Here is a 12643-nt window from a genome sequence, read left to right on the forward strand (position 1 = left end):
GATCATTCACCAGACGTTGACTGTGTGCCGACTCTGCCAACCGTGCCGAGTGCTGTGCTGGTGCTGGGAGACAACAGTGAGCAAAACTGGCGTTGATGCTCATTCTCAAGGCGTTCATATTCAAGTATCTGGATTCAAGCAGGGCTGGCGTTTGGCGGCGTTCACCAGCTACCATCCGTTTTGAATGCCTGTTGCCAGTGCCATACGGGTTTCTAAATACTTTGAATCTCAGCCTGGAATATAAGTAATAGATACGCAGCAGTTCTGGGATGCTTCAACGGCTCCACATGTCAGAAGCCCAAGTGTGTGCTTCTGAAATCATTTTTAGCCTTTCTGCATGGTTGTGAGATGGTTGCTGTGGCTCCAGCTATCACATCCTGTCATAGCCATGAGGAAGGAAGGGGGGAGCAGTCAGGACCATGTTTCTGCTCTTTTGTCAGGAAGCCCACCCCCCTCCCCGCTTCTAGCAGATTTCTCAGCTCTCAGCTAGAAAAGTGAATGTCTGGGGTTTTGGGTGTCAATATTGGCAGGTAAGCAAAGGAGAATAGGGTTGGAATGTTATGGGGAGACCAGTGAGAATGTGTGCTCTGGCTTAGGAAGTGAGCTTCGCCCTCCACTCAGGCCTGGCCCCACGTGTTTTTCTTCATGCCATGGACATTTGTGCATTTACTCATGCAACAAGGCAGGAGAGCCAAGAGGTTAGAAACTTGGACTCTGGAGTCAGTCAGCAGGATTAGAACCCAGCTTTGCCATTTATCAGCAGCGTGACCTTAGGCTTCAGTTTCCTTGTGTATAAAACGGAGATGGTAATAATAGTACTTCTCGAAGGATCGCCGTGCGGAGCAGATGGATTAATAGGAATAAAGCGCATAGAACAATGCCAGGCGCACTGGAGACCCATATAAATGTCAAGCAGTGTGATCATTCATTCTCCCATTCCCCGGATGTCGATGAGCATCTCTTCGAGGTGTAGCACCCCCGGGGAGGCAGGAGGGGGGTGGTACCTGCTCCCAGGAGCTGGTCTTGTGGAGGGCAGGTGCATGTACGCACAGCACCCAACAGGAATGCCAGGTAGATGGCCTCTGCGGAGACCACACTGGAAGAGGATAGGCCAGACGGGGAGGGCCCCAAGGGCTTCCCCAGGGGCAGGGGCAGTACCAGATGGGGTGGGGAGTCAGGGAAGGCGTCACTCAGGAGGCAGCTTGGGAAGCGGGTCTAAGGAAGAGGAAGGGTTGGTGTGCAAAGTGCAGGGCAGTTTCTGCTGGCAGAACCCAAGGCTGAGGCAGGGAGGTAGGGATGCTGCTCCAGTTATGCGTGGTTGGGAATTAGTCGGGAGTCCTGGGGGTGTTTGACGTGAGTTACAGATAGTTTGCATAGAGAAATCATCTTGGAACCTAAGTTTAAAAAAAAAAAAAAAAAAAGATCATCTAGAGTTGGCAAAACTGGTCATGGGGAAAGGTCTCTGGAAGAGGAGATCCACAGCCTCCATTTTGGTAATAATGAAATCAATTATTGGGAACTTAATTGGACACCATACCCTGTGAGCCCTCCCAGCCTCCTGTGAAGTTAAGGGTGGCATTCCTGTTTTCCAGAAGAGTCACTCGACCTTCCCACGCATTCAGTCATTGCCCTTTTCGAGTGTGTGTGTTGAGCACCTGCCACCAGCCCGGTGCTGTTCTGTGTGGTGGGGAGTGAGCAGTGGAGAGTCCACACTTTGTGGAGCTCACGCTTCTGGTGTGCTTCTGTTGAGCACCTGCCACACAGCTGTTCTGTGTGGTGGGGAGTGAGCAGTGGAGAGTCCACACTTTGTGGAGCTCACGCTTCTGGTGTGCGGGATGGACAAGCCAACTACTAGATGGAGAAGTTAACTGAAGCCAAGCTTTCTCCAAAGCCAGGACTCGTGACTAAGATTCAGGATGCTGCTGTGAAGTAGTTAGGGACACAGGCTCACATCCAGCCTCAGCTCTGCCTGGCTCTGCGGGACCTTGGGCTAGCGACTAGAGCTTCAGTTTCCTTGTATGTAGACTGAGGATCTGGGTAGGGCCTCTATCAGTCAGGATTGTAGTCTGCTACACGTAACAGGAAGCCAGCAGGCAGTAGCTTAAATAAGGCAACAGTTTTTCCCTGGCACATAGGAAGGGAAGGGAGTATGGGTAGACTGGGGCAGGGCCACTGGCCGCGAGAGTGGGCTCCTCTGACTCCTTGCCCTGCCATCCTCAGCATGTGGCTTTCAGCCTCAACAAGCACAAGATGGCTACCTCGCCTCCAGGTATGCTATCCACATTCCAGGAAGGAGAAGGGTGGAAGGGGTGTGCTGACTGAGGTTACTCCTTTCTACTGGAAAGCAGTAGCTTTACCAGAAGACCCCCCGCCCACCCACCCCACCCCCCGCAGACTTCCACTTCACCTCTCATTGACTAGAACGGGACACAGCCCTAGCTGCAAGGGAACCTGGGAGAGCGGGTTTTGCAATGGGCATCCTGCTGCTCCAGACTAATTCGGACTTCTCTCAAGGAAGGAAGGTGCGTTTGGATTTGAACAATACTGGAGTCCGTGCAGCCCCAAGTGTGAGGCCTTCAGCATCAGGAGCAGCCCCCCAGTGGAGCCTAACATAGTCTCCTACTGAGGGCCTGAGTTCTTGTTGTCAAGAAAGGACACCGCCCTGTGCGCAGTCTCCTCAGCTGCCCATTGGGAGTGAGGTTCCTTACCTTCGGGCCTCCTGGAGAGCACCTGTGAGCCTATGAAAACCTCGATGGGAAGGACTTCGAGGTACATCCCACCCTGCAGGAGGGCTGGAGCTAGCTTTTGTTTGGAAAGTTGTCCATTTTTCTTAAAGCTGAGCCCAGTCCTGGCAGCAGATGGTCAGCCCAAACATATTGACCTGAAGTGGCTCATTTATTCATATCTCCGTCCCGCTCTGGTCTGGAAAGCGTGGGGGCGAGAGCAGGAGTGACAGCGCGCATCTCTGTGACCAGATCTGCCACGGCGCCGTATACCCACCTAGTATTCAGCTTAGGACTGAAGGCCGTGGAGCTCCTCTTCATGTGAGGAAATGGCCAGATCCTCTCTAGTCTGTCCCCTTCTCCATGTCAGCGCTGTCCCTGTTCTGGGCCGCGCCACCCCTGCCCCCACCCCCAGGGATGGCTACCCGGCCTCCTCATGAGACTGCTGCTCGTCGGTTTCATTACCTATGTGGCATTCAGTTTAGGTTGCTGCCTCCAAACACGCTGGGGTCTTTGCACCTGCTGCATCTGTCCCCCTCAGCTACCACCACCCCTTTTGTGAAGCCTTCCTTGACCACCCACTGTGTAGCACCCTGTTCTTCCCTTTATTTACCCTTTATCCTCTCCTCGTCCTACTTTGTGCTGACACGTGTACTGACACGTGTACTTGGTAAAGGCACTCAATTCATGCGTGTCTCCCTTCTCCGGGCAAAGGGCAGAGAAGGGTCTACCTCGTTCACTGCTTTCTTACATAGTTGGTTCTCAGGAAATATGTGTCTAGTGAATGGAAATCAATGACATGAATGGAAACTTCCTGCTTTGTTTCCCTGATTTTGAAAACACATTCATTAAAGGTAATTTGGGAGAATATAGGAAGGTAGAAAGAGCACATTTTCTTTGTTTTCTTTTTTTTTTAAGATTTTATTTATTTATTTATTTGACAGAGAAAGAGACAGCCATTGAGAGAGGGAACACAGTAGGGGAGTGGGAGAGGAAGAAGCAGGCTCCCAGCGGAGGAGCCTGATGCGGGGCTCGATCCCAGAAAGCCGGGATCACGCCCTGAGCCGAAGGCAGACGCTTAATGGCTGAGCCACCCAGGCGCACCAGAAAGAGCACATTTTCAAAAATCAGTGGTAGTCCCAGCACCAAGAACTAACCCCAGTTAATATTTTTGAGCATTTTTTCAGTCTTTTTTCTGTGACTGCATCTGCACACATATATAAATGTTTAGCGTCCTAAGGTTGTGCAATGAGACGTGCGGTAATTTATTTAACCATTCTCCTGTTGTTGGACGTTGGGGTTGGTACTCTTTTTTTGCTTTATAACCAATGCCATAAATTTTTTTCTTCGTTTCCATTGTTTCTTTGGGATCAATTCCCAGAAGTAGCATTACACATTCAGAGGGTAAGAACATTTTTAAAAGCCATTGCCAGATTGCCTCTAGAAAGGTTCCATCAACTGTGAACATTTAAAAAAAAAAAAAAAGAAAGAAAAGAAAAGAAAGAAAGTTGTCCTAGGAATGAGTGGCTGATTTCCTGGTGTCCTGGGTTCCTGGGGAGCCATTGTTTTAGGCTCCTGAGGGCCTAGTGCCCCCTTCCAGCCCTTCTGCCTTGGTCTTAGTTCCCCGGGTAGGGTGTTTGATTACAGTGTTGTGCAAACAGAGCTGCAGGCATTCGCCATCTGCCAGCTGGTCCTCAGGCTGACAAGAGGCTTTGCACCTAGTCAAGGGTCAGAACTAGAGTCTTTCTAGAGCTCACTGTGGAATCCCTGCAGGGGCAGAGCTAGGATGCATGCTAGCAGGGCCCTGTAACCCCTCTGCCCTGTAAGGCCTCCTCCAGGTGGATGCGGGTCCGTGCCCTTCCATCCCCCAGCTGTCATGTGTTGAGTTGTCCCAAAACCGCTGCTGTGAGTATAACTCCCCCACTCTCCCCAGCTCCCTGGCTCCCCTGGGGCCAGGAGGAAGTACACAGTCCCCCAGCAGGCCCAGGATGTTTGTGTTCAGCTAGCTGGCCAGGTAAAGTGGCTCTGCCGGGTTCTGGGAAGTGGAAACCTTTCTTATGGGAGAGAAAGTGAATTTTGAGCCAGGGGAGTGAGAGTGACTGGGCTGCCTCTGGGTGGGTGTGGGTGTGTGTGTGTGTGTATACGAACACACGCAGGTCTTTAAAGAGGGTCTTATCTATTTTTTTAAGATTTTATCTATTTGTTAATTTGAGAGAGAACCAGCGGGGGTGGGGGGATGGAGAGGGAGAAGGAGAGAATCTCAGACTCTGCACTCAGCACAGAGCCCAGTGGAGGCCTCCATCCCATGACCCTGAGATCATGACCTGAGCCGAAACCAAGAGTCAGACGTTTAACCTACTAAGCCACCCAGGCACCCCTCAAAGATGGTCTTATCTAATTTTTTTAAATTACACACGTCATACAAGAGAACAGTCTCATTCTTTAAGATGAACTGATACAATGCAAAAGACTTTAAAACTTTATTGTGAAAAATAACCCTTGCACCAAGAAAATAAAATAAACACACAGTTTAGTGAACAATGATAAAGCAAGCACTCATGTAACCCCCACATCAAGAAAGAGAATCTTGCCAGTACCCCAGAACCCTCTGTGTACCCCTGGCATCCAAACCCTCTCTCTCCCCCAGAGGCCTCTACTCTCCAGACTTCCATGCTTTTGAAGATTTGTTTGCCTAGGAGAGTAACGCTAAGTAACATCGTTTCATTCTGCCTATTTTTGAATTTTACATAAATGAAATCATAAGTGATACATGGTGCTCCGTGTCTGCCTCTTTTGCTCAGAATCATGTCTGAAAGCTGCATTCTGATTTTGACATCGGCACATTTCTGGGACCAAAGCTCATTTCCATGGACACACAGACAAGCTTTACAAATGTTCATATTCGTGCATTCTGTTCGAGGAGTATTAGAAAAAATATAATGGGGGAGGGGGGTAGGGGATTGGGATAGGCCGGTGATGGGTATTAAGGAGGGCACATATTGCATGGTGCACTGGGTGTTATACACAACTAATGAATCATGGAACATTGCATCAAAAACTGGGGATGTACTGTATGGTAACTAATATAACAAAATAAAAATTACAAAAAAAAAATATAATGAATCCAATACTAGTGTGATTATTAAGGTTTTAGGAAGTGAGTTGGTTGAAAGGATTATCTTAAGGAAATACTAGTACAGGTGGTCTGTGATGGTACCAAAGTGGAGGTGGGTGACTTTGGGAAGTTTCGGAGCTTCAGAGCTGAGGATTGGACAATCACATGCTCACACACACTGTCGCTCCCCTTCCTGGGGTAACCACTTAGAGGTAGAGGTTGGCCTTCCAGATCTTTGCTGTAGGTGCTCTGGATTGATCTAGGTGGTTATATAGATATAAAATATGTAGCATGGAGATTTTTTTAATACTGATTTTTTTTTAATTGTAAGAGAGAGTATGACATTCTTCTTAACTACTTGTGAATACATTCTTCTAGGCGTTTCTGAGTTTATTCTCTGATTAAAGCAGCCAATTTCCTTGTAAGATTCCGCATCAGGGTGGGGGTGAGACTGGACAAGACAGGCATAAATCCTTCCTGGAATATGAGAAATTAGAGGCCCAAACAATGCCCACGTGCCAGTGGTTCTTTTACTCAGTAGTTTAGGATCTGCCTCCTGAATTTTTTTTTTTTTTTAATAATTTGGCCAATTCCTTAGCCTCTCTCCTTTCCTGCAGATGCTGGGAACTTAGAATATGGGAGAGAGTTAGGAGGTACCAGGCAGAGACTGCCTGGCCTGGGACACATCCTCAGTGATAAGTTAACATGAGATTGTGACTCAGGGGCCAGAAATAAGCAGAGCTATGTCCATTTGTGTGTGCACATATGTGAGAGAGACGAACACACAGGGAGACACGGACAGGTGTGAACAGAGACCTAGAAACATGGGATAGCGATGCAGAGAGATTGGGTCGAGGTGGAAATTGATAGGGACGTAGAAGTAGGCCAGTTGCCTGGCTGGCTAGTTGGTTGATTAACTGGATGATTGGTTGGTTAGTTGGTTATCTGGTTGGCTGGCTAGTTGGTTATCTGGCCAAGTGGCTGACTGGCTTGTTTCTCTTTTTCTTTTCTTTTCTTTTCTTTTCTTTTCTTTTCTTTTCTTTTCTTTTCTTTTCTTTCTCTCTTTTTTTTTTAATGGACTCAGCAGAGACTAATGGAGCACTCCCCTGATCTCAGCACTGCTTTGGACCTGGGCAAAGAGTGGTGAACAGTGGCTGCGGACATTTGGGTGTCTGACCACTGCTCCCTGCCCCTCCCCCCGTGAGAGTGCTGTGAGTGCAGCCGTCGAGTTGTTCTCGTTGTTTCTCAGATCCTGAGTAAGGATGTATACGTGCTTCTTCTGTGCCCTTACCGTGGGGAGTGGTATCTTAGGGGGATCATCTTGGGCTCCTCTAGCAGTGCGACAAGGTGGCACTGCTGCCTGCTCTGGTCTGTGTTGGGGTCATTATGTGATCCCAGGACCCCAGCATGAGCCTGATTTCTGTCTCAAATCACCGAGGGATGGAGAGTGGGCATTTATCGAGGCCCATCATGTTCACAGCTCTGTCCCGACTTTTTAGAGATGACAGCAGCTCTGGTGGTCATAGAGTCACCACCTGGTTCCAGTCCTCCCTCTGCCTTTTACCTCATGGGAAGCTTGTCCCTCTGAGTCTCTGTGTTCCCGTATGTCAATGGAGGAGAATAGTAGGGCCCTTGCCCCGGGATGCTGCATGGGCTGAAGAGGGCCAAGTATGAGGCCAGTGTTTCTCAGTGGGGCCGCCATTATTATGTATAACTTTGGGAACCGGACCGTTGGAGCAGGCCTCCAGTCTGGGCTCCTGGTGGCATTAAATGCCAGTTTTTGCTCTTACTTTTGACAGCTTGTCTCAAGTTGGTCACAGGGCAGACCCTGGAGTCAGCCAGAGCCAGGTCTAGACCCCCATTCCTCTTCTCATCCTCTCTTTGACCTTGGGCAAGCATTGTCCCCTCTGAGAAGCTCAGTTTCCCCATTTTGTAATGGAGGTGACGGGAACACTGCCTCAGTGGACCATTAGCAGACAGGTTCTGTGGCAGGCGCTCCACCCCAGCTGGGCCTGGCCCTCAGCAGCCCCGGGGGTCAGGGGCAGGTATGGTGATTACTGCTGGCAGATGGTGCCCCCCAGGATAACAAGGTTTACTCCCCTCCCCTCCCACCACAGGGAGCCTTTCTGTTTCTGTGTCCTGTACCCCCCACCACCCCCATCCCTCCACAAAGCTCCTCAGGTAAGGAGAAGCAGAGCCAGAGATGCCCCCAGCTGGCCCCCCAGAAAAGGATGGAAAGAACAGAGCTTTAACAGATGTTCTTTGACAAGGATTCCCTGACTCTATTTAATCAAGATTGTCAAATATTGATTTAATCTCCGAGCCCAACAGATGTGATCTTAGCAGGTTTCGGTGGCAATTAGCTGGGATTAGTTTGCAAGTCAGGCTCCATGCTGACAAGACACCATCTCCTGAAGGAGGCTTGGCCTGGTCACAGGAGCGAGCCCATTGGGGGACACGCTAAACATTTAACCAGCACTCCAGCCTGAGCAGCAGCAACCATGGGAGCAGACCCTGAAGTGTTGCCCCACGCAGGGATAGTGGGGGCTCTCGGGGTTCCAGGCAGCAGCTGTTTATCAAAGAGTTTCAGTATCAAAATAAATGTCAGGGCTACCCCAGTGGCTTGACTGTGGGCCTGGCTAGAGCCGGGGAGATCCCTCTAGGGACGTCTGGCTGCTTGGAGCAGTGGTTGTGGTGCTGATGACGTCTCCCCAGAAGGGGCTTCCCCAACCACAGACCCCTCATCCAGCCTTCAGCCAGCGCCGCTCGGTCACATCATCCGAGTGCACAAGCTTGGCTGCAGCTCCTGGGTGGGCCTGGCGCGCGTGCCCATACTCCAGGAGGCATCCTTTTGTAATTTTGCATTTCAAAGTCTCATTTGAAGTGAGTTGGACTATGCCCAGAATTGAAACAAGATGCTTCATCCACATGCACTTCGGGGGAGGTAGCAACACTCTCGTCTCACCCTCCCGACCCACAGGGACTCAGAAGGGGCACCTCCCTGTGGCCCTGGCTCTGGGCCGCCGGGAAGGAGGGGCTGGACCAGCTTCTGGTTCAAAGCAGGCCACCCTGGGTGACCCGGGTCCTGAGCCCAGAGCAACCAGAGTTCATGCCAAGGCCACATTTGGTTCTGTTTGTTTGCTTGAGGTTTCGTTTTTATTATTATATAAGTAAAACGTTAATAGCTAATACTTGTGTATCCCTGCATGACAGGGATATTCGAAGTCTCTACAGTCATTACCTCACAGCAACCCTAGGAGTTAAGTACTATTGTTATCTCGTTTTACAGATGGGAAAACCAAGATATAGGGAGGCTAAGTGACCTGCCCAAGGTCCAGGTAATTAAGTGGCAGAGCTGGGAATTGAACCTGAGTCTTCTTGGCTTCTAACCCCGGTGCGACAGCTGCTGCAGCAGGAAATCTCCAAGATCTGATAATAAGTAAGAAGAGTAACCAGGAAGGCTGTTTATTATTTTTAAATTCATCTCTCTATATAAGCATGTAATTATACAAGCATTTAACCCACATAACTTGGACCGTACTGGCTCACAGACTAAAACAAAGAAGGCCAGATTGCTTTTGAAGCATTTAAGTACAGCCTCTGTTCCCCCGAGGTGCATGTGGACACAAGATGGGATGCCCCTTCCTTCCCTCGGTGGGTCTGAGTGCGGGCAGTTTGCCAGGCCACGGAGGAATCTCCACTTGGAAAGATGGGGAGTTTTCAGACTCCCCGGGCCTCGCTGATGCTGGGACTGGCGCTCAGCGGGGGAGGTGGTGCGGCTGGTCTGTTCTGACTCTGCATTCTGGACAGTCAGGACTTTCCAGGGGCGGCTTTCCCTCTGCCCATGCTTCCCCTCCATGCTCACTTTCAAAACCGAAAACTTAAAGCCCGAGACGCCCCTACCCTGTGCAGTTGTATTTCCTTATAGACAGAGAAAGGTCTGGAAGAAAGCGTGCAAACCTGTTCATAGGGCTCCTCCCCAGGATGTGGATTCAGGGCAGGCCTCATAGGGGGCCCGAGGAGGCCCTTGAACTTACATGTTTGTAAGAATTCAAGCACAGACACGTAGAATTTAAAAAAAAAAAAAGTGTCCTTTTATCTCCATCCCCGGTTTTACTCCTTAGAATGTAACCACTGTTAACCTTTGGGTGGGTGTCCTCCTAGGCCCTTTCTTTACAGACATTTATGTTCTCTCTTGATCTCTTTCTGTCTAATGAAATCCTTCCCCTTTTGTTTGAGCCAAATGATTTTGTTTTTTGTTTTGATTCTGCGGTTTGCCTCTGTCCTTTCACAAGTAGCACCATAGAGTAAAACTGGAGAAACTCTGGAGCTGGATTGCCTGGGTTCAAATCCCAGTGCCACCGGTCTTCCGCTGGGTGACCTTGGGCAAGTTACTTGGCCTCTCTGGACTCCGTTGCGTTGGCTTTACAATGAGGCGGGTGATCGCCACTCCCTCACAGGGTTTCATAAGGATGAAATGAGTTAATGTGTGTAAAGCACTTCAGCCTAGTACACAGCCCGAGCCCTCCTAAGTATGGGCTATACTCATTCACCTCAGGCCATGTGGGCCTCCTACACGCAGGACACATGGCTTTACCTCTCCCTCGCTGTTTATTGCCGCTGCATTGTATCCCTGGAGTAGAGGCACCCAGACACATTTAGTCCATCCTCTGCCTACGGGCTTCTCGGCTCTTCCCACCACTTCCATATTACAACAGTGTGGCGGTGTGAATGCCCCCTGTGTTTCCACATGCACTGGTGTGAGTAGCTGAGGGACAGATGCCTGGAAATGAAACTGCTGAATTAAAATAAAGTAGCGTGCACACCTCCTATTTCAGCGCATCGTTACAGTTCTTTCCCCCCTAAGAAAGGGGAAGAAGCTCTACTGATATACACACTTCAAAGAGAACGGGCCTCTCTCAGGAACTCAGACTCCTGGGACCCTTGCCGGTTTAAGTGTAATGGCTGTAAGATTTCAATCGGAAGCACCCATTCTCTAAGTTCTTTGACCTGAAATAGGAAAGTGCAAATAAAATAAAAAAAATATATATATATATATATATATTTGGTCTTCGTCCCCAGTTTCTGGCCCAAGAGCTTCTAAAACCCTTGGAATTTCCCGAGTGATGTGAGTGATAGGAGCCTCTTTTGTTCTTTAGAATAAGCCCCCTTTGGACCGTACCTGAGTTTATGCTAATGAGGTGATTCTTGGTGGACTCCTAGATAGCTTCGGGAGAGGGGCTGGTTGCCAGGGAAACCAGCCTCGTGATTAGAGGGTTGGAACTTTCAGCCCCACCCTCCTGACCTCTGGAGAGGCGGGGGCGCTGGAGCTTGCAGGAGTCGCCAATGGCCAGTGATTTAGTCAGTCATACCCACGTAATGCAGCCTCCATAAAACCCCCGAAAGGACAGAGTTCAGAGAGCTTCTAGGTTGGTGAGTGTATCCACGTGCTGGGAGGGTGGTGCATCCCCAATTCTATGGGACTCTAGACCCTTCTGGACTTCATCTTGAGTATCCCTTCATCTGACTGTTGGTTTGTATCTTTTATAAGAAACCAGTAATAGTAGGTAAAGTATCTCTCTCAGTTCTGTGAGCTGTTACAGCCAATTACTGAGCCTGAGGAGGGGGTGGTGGGAACCCCAGTTTGTAGCCAAGGCAGACAGCCGTATGGGTAACCTGGGGACCCACCACTTGGGATTAGCATCTGAAGTTGGGGGCTGTCGGGTGGAACTGGGCCCTTAACCCGTGTGGCGTCTACGCTGACTCCAGGTAGTTAGTGTTGGGATTGAATTAAATTGTGGGACACCCCGGCGGTGTCTGGAGAGAACTGGAGAACTGCTTGGGGTGGAAAACCCACACATCTGGCATCAGAGGCATTCAGAATAAAGAACAGATCGGAGCAGGAGGCAGCCGGGTGGCCAGGATTAGGGCCCTGTTCCTCGTGTTTTGGGCTGGTGGAGCAGTCTCTGCCTTGGGGCTCCCTAATGAGATGTCCGGAAGTTCCACCCATTTTGTTTCCTGGGGGAGCCCTAGAGTGTCCAGTGTATGCTTGAATTTCCAGTAAAGTGGAGGAAGACATAGAAGGGAGAAACAGTCTTTTTTTTTTAAATAAGATTTTATTTATTTGTCAGAGAGAGAGGGAGTGAGCACAAGCAGGGGGAGCGGCAGAGGGAGAGGAGAAGCAGACTCCCCACTGAGAGGGAGCAGGAGGACCCTGGGATCATGACCTGAGCCGAAGGCAGACACTTAACTGACTGAGCCACCCAGACATCCCTAGAAAACAGATCCTTAACCTGAAATCTGCTGAGCTGCTGCTGACTTTTCCAGAGTTTTGTCCTTATGAATTGACTTTTTGAAGATAGTTGCATCATTTGCGTATTCACACAACACGCTCATTTGGGCTTCCACCTCTTATTTAGAGTGTAGTGTCAAGGTGTGGGAGCCAAACTGACGAGATCTGGGTCCTAGCTGCTCCACCTACCTGCCCGCTGTGTGACTTGGCCACGTGACCTTTGCCTCATCTGTAAACTGGGCGTGCCAGAAGTCCCTGCTTTATAAGGTTATTACAGCACGTGTTTATACATGCCAAGTATGTATATTACCATCACCAGTACGTCGCCCCCTCTGCCCTGGCTGTGTGGCAAGAACACATGTGGTAGGCCCTAGTGCCCTGCACACTGGGAGCTGCTCAAAGCCCAAGGAGGACCAAAGCTACTAGAGGCTTGAAAATCGAGTGAGCTATCTCTTGTAGCACAGAGCATGTGCAGACCCCTGGGAGCTCAGCAAAGGGAGGATGGGAGCTGTT

This window comes from Ursus maritimus, unplaced genomic scaffold, assembly GCF_017311325.1.
Source record: "Ursus maritimus isolate PB19 unplaced genomic scaffold, ASM1731132v1 scaffold_19, whole genome shotgun sequence".
In the NCBI taxonomy this organism is placed as follows: Eukaryota; Metazoa; Chordata; class Mammalia; order Carnivora; family Ursidae; genus Ursus; species Ursus maritimus.